Here is a 4691-nt window from a genome sequence, read left to right on the forward strand (position 1 = left end):
TAAAAAATTATATCATTTAATTTAAATAATCAATATCTTAAACATAAACTATATTTTATAAAAAATAATTAATATGTTCATTTAATAATTTAAATTAAAATAATTAATTAAACTTAGTAATATATTAATAAATAATATTCTTAAATATTTTTTAAAAAATATATTTAATTTTAAAATTATTCTATTCTCTAATTTTATCAAAATATTTATTCATATTTATCTTTATTCTTTTATAAAATTCCTAATTTTTTACTCTGAATTTTTAAATTAAATCAAAAACCTAATTCCCAAATTGTAACCTAACCTAAACACCCCCCTCACCTTCGCATGACACAGCCCCCACCCACCCCCTTTCCTTTCCAAAAACGCAGCATACACACAGTGGGAGCTTCTGCGAGGGAGATCGGGAAGGGAAAGAGGGAGCCACGCTTTGCGCCGTCCAGCCCAAATCGTCGCCGCTGAACCGCCGATCTGCCTTGGAGCGTGCGAGGGAGCAAAGGCCAAGGAGCGGAAGAGCACCGTCGCGGATTGGCCGTCGGGGGAGCTTCTGCGAGCTCGCGTCATCTGCGCCGTCGCCCCCTGACCGTGTCGCTGTTGTGCCCTGGTGCCGTCGAGGGAAGTTGCCACCACGGTTGGAATCGCGAACTGAGGAGGAAGTCGTCGATTCTGTCACCGGCACCATGTCTCGTCACCATTGCTACCACCAGAGGAAACCTCTGTCACTAACGCAAGGAACAGAACTCGAAGAGGGAGGCAGCGGAGGGTGATGCTGCTGTTATCGTCGCTATGGAGGTGAACCAACGTCGTGTCTTTGCTTCCCAGAACCACCGTTGCTGCTGCCATCATCCCCTAGCTCGGTTGTCATCGCTACTGGAAACTCTGATTGCTGTTGTTGCCCGTTAGAGAGAGGAATTGTTCTGTGAAGAGAGGGCTACTGGGGTTGCTGCTGCTGATTCTAATTCTGTTACATTGATTCTGGTCTGTTCTTTTCCTTGGTTCTGAACCATTTGCAAGTTCTGTTCTTTTCCTTGGTTCTGTTCTTTTTATTTAGGTTTTCATCTTCAATTTCTCCGATTCTGAGATTTTCGAATACTTTGTGATTTTTGCGTCTTTCTTTTGTGTGCTATGTGTGTGCAGCGACTATTATTTGGGTCTCGAATTGCATGACGAATTGGAATTCATTGAGCGTACAGCTGCCAATAAGCAACAACTCCAAAAGCTATCTGATATGGTGAGCTTCAGCTTCTACTCTCCAATTTTCCATTTGCACTCGAGATGCTTGCATAAATGTGTGTGTGCTCCATGAGCATGAACAAAATCGAATTCTTTTAAGGTTCTGATAAATCCTCAATCATTATTGTGTATTGAATTAGTTTCTGGTGAACTCTGTGATCCATGAAGATAGATTTAAGATCTGGTTACAAGTTAATACTTTAGCTCAATTTCAATTTCAATTATGTGCAGTACTATACTTTGCAACTACTGACTGCCCTTCTCACTAATTCTTCACAGAGGTATTAGTATTATAAATTCTATTTGCATTAGTTCCTCAAATTGTTAAATCATCTTTCTCATTAAAGACACTTGCTGGATTCCTCTTCAGGTTGCAGGAAGCTATATTGAACATCCCTCGTGGAATAACACGGCTAATGGATATGCTCATGGATCGCGAGGTACAAGACTTGAAAGCTCCGCAGTCTTCTCAATAACTTTTTCAAACTTAATTGATGTATTTTCTCATATGGCTACACAATATATACTTGTTTAACCTTTCATATTTATGTTGGCTGGTTAAAATTTCAATAAATATGTTGGTGATAATTTGGTACTATGTAAAAATATTTACCTTTGAAAATTGGAATATTCTAATATAGGTTGCCTATTGATCCTCATTTTGAAAGAAAGCTTGAAATATAATAATCAAAGTTTACCTCCAGCTCTAGGTAATAAGGAACGAAGCCTTATTGCTTCTTACTCACTTGACGCGTGAAGCTGGGGTAAACTTTTTGTTCTACTAGTATTTTTTGTATTTATTGTGTTGGATGATAGAGTGTTTGTCTTATTTAAATTTATTTAATGATTATAGGACATTCAAAAGATTGTCATCTTTGAAGGTGCATTTGAGAAGATTTTGAGTATCATAAGAGGTGAAGGAAATTCAGATGGCGGAGTTGTTGTACAGGTGATATATTAATACTATCAGAAAGTTAAGTAAATTTGTTTTATGTGATTCATGATGAAGCATACTAACCCATGGTTATGGTCTCTACTTGGAACTTCCAAATTTAGATTTCCTGAAGTCTTTGTGCATACAAATATTTTTCTTTTGGGATAGATAATAGGAGTTTAGTTAAATGAGTCTTGCAAAGAGCTTACTTGTTTTGTTTTCTAGTTATGATGAGCTAGTTTTGTTTACAAATCAATATGATTTATTATTATTATTATTATTATTATTATTATTATTATTATTATTATTATTATTTGGATCCAATCAGGTTTGTTGATATCAATTTTAAAGCTGAGAGGAAGTGCTTTCTCTTTTACTCAACAGAAGGTTAGATTCATTAATACTTGAATAGTAGAATTTATAGCTAAATCTTTTGTTGCTGTAAATTTTTTTGTTCCTTTGCCAAGTATATTGATTTTTTTGTTGAATGGAAAATTTAGGATGGGTGTATAGCTTCTGTGATGAGGATATTGATGCTTTGATAAGCATGTGCTTATGCCTTTGGTTGGTAATAAAATAGGGTTTTGAATTTCAGCAGATTGTTGATATTGGCAAAACTCTGCCATTATTCATGGAGCTTCAAACCTTAGGTGACAGGATGTGAAGAACCATGCTTTGCAAAGTGTCTTGTTTTCAATGTTGCAGGTCTCATTTAATTTGAGTTGAACCGTTTGGTTATGATTTTCTCACATGTTTGTACTAACTGAACAATTTGAAATAGGTATTAGAGACAGTAAAGCTCAAATTTTCTAGACAATTTTTTAGAATTGCATTAATTGACACCATATTGTTATTGTTGGTCGTCTTTTCAGGTGTGTGGCACTTATTAAAAGCTTCTTCATGAGAAAGAAGATGTATGAATATGATGGAGTTTGTAATTTGTAGTTTATATTTTGGAGATTTATAATTCCTTGTTTTTCTTGTCCTATGTATCTATCTAGTTCATTAGGGTTCTCCAATGTATCTTGTTAGTTTGTACTTTAAAGTTTATATGTTGAAGATTTATAAAACAATCTTAGTTAAATGAAAGATATTTGAACTATCTATGTTATTATATATTATATGAATGCTGATTTGCTGAGTAAATTAGTTAATATATTAATTAAAAAATAATTACAAAATAAATAGTGGTTTGTAACTAAAGAAAAAAAATGTTACAAAATCAAGTTACATTTTGTAACAAAATTTTATGATAGGAAAAAATATATTGTTACCAAAAATACCTTCAAGATCAAAATTTGTTACCACTTTTGTAATGGCTTCTTGTTTTTTGTATCAGAAAAAATTGTTACAAAATATGGTATTGAATTGTAACAGTTTCATTTTTCGTTACAAAAACTTTTTGTAACGGGACTTACTGCAATGGACCCTTTTTTTGTTACAAAAAACTTTTGTTTCAAAATTTCGACGTTTTGTAACAATATTTTTTGTTACAAATGCGCCTTTTTCTTGTAGTGCATTAGGAGTCTATTTTAGAGTCATTTAATTTTTTGTTTTCTATTACTATTAGTCTTATCTTATATTTATTTTTTAGTCTTGTTCTTAATTCATGATTAATAAAATTTAAGGTTCATGTCTTAAAGCTATGAATATCCTATGAATCCATCACCTCTCTTAAATGAAAAATGCTTTAATTACAAAAGAACAAGAAGTACAGGATTTCGAATTTATCTCTGAAACTAGTTGAATTAGTTTAATGTGGTGACAATACTTTTTGTTTTCTGAATGAATGCTTGAACAGTGCATATGTCTTTTGAATTTGTTGATCAAAGAATGTTAAACTTGTTGGCTCTTGAAAGAATGATGAAAAAGGAGAGATGTTATTGAGGATCTGAAAAATTATCAAATTGATTCTTGAAGCAAGAGAAAGCAGTGAATTTAATATATATATATATATATAATGAATATAAAAAGTGATCCAAGAGTGTGCTTAAGAACCCTGGACACCTCTAATTGGGGACTCTAGCAAAGCTGAGTCACAATCTAAAAAGGTTCACCCAGTTATGTGTCTGTGGCATGTATGTATCCGGTGGTAATACTGGAAGACAGAGTGCTTTGGGCCACAACCAAGACTCATAAAGTAGCTATGTTCAAAAATCATCATACTTAACTAGGAGAATCAATAATACTATCTGAATTCTGAGTTCCTATAGATGCCAATCATTCTAAACTTCAAAGGATAAAGTGAGATGCCAAAACTGTTCAGAAGCAAAAAGCTACTAGTCCCGCTCATCTATTTTGATTTCCAGTTGCTTGGGGACAAGCAACAATTTAAGTTTGGTGTTGTGATGAGCGGATAATTTATACGCTTTTTGGCACTGTTTTTAGTACATTTTAGTTAGTTTTTAGTATGTTTTTATTAGTTTTTATTTAAAATTCACTTTTCTGGGCTTTGCAGATGCTGTTGGATTCTGACCTCCCTGCACTCGAAGTGGATTTTCTGGAGCTATAGAAGCCCAATTAG

General features: G+C 33.6%; 1 long non-coding RNA gene across 4 annotated transcripts; it reads left to right on the forward strand.

Annotated features, from left to right (window-relative positions):
• The first annotated feature begins 402 nt into the window (after window positions 1-402).
• Window positions 403-3269, forward strand: LOC112801675 (uncharacterized). 4 transcript variants are annotated; one of them, XR_011882162.1, is made up of 6 exons: window positions 403-978; window positions 1138-1673; window positions 2087-2182; window positions 2496-2554; window positions 2763-2948; window positions 3040-3269. It is a non-coding gene; the product is annotated as an uncharacterized lncRNA (long non-coding RNA). The 4 variants fall into 4 exon arrangements; XR_003202018.3 differs by having other exon boundaries at window positions 2763-2872; XR_011882161.1 differs by having other exon boundaries at window positions 2766-2872.
• The last annotated feature ends 1422 nt before the right edge of the window (window positions 3270-4691 follow it).

Source organism: Arachis hypogaea, chromosome 5, assembly GCF_003086295.3.
Source record: "Arachis hypogaea cultivar Tifrunner chromosome 5, arahy.Tifrunner.gnm2.J5K5, whole genome shotgun sequence".
Lineage (NCBI taxonomy): Eukaryota > Viridiplantae > Streptophyta > Magnoliopsida > Fabales > Fabaceae > Arachis > Arachis hypogaea.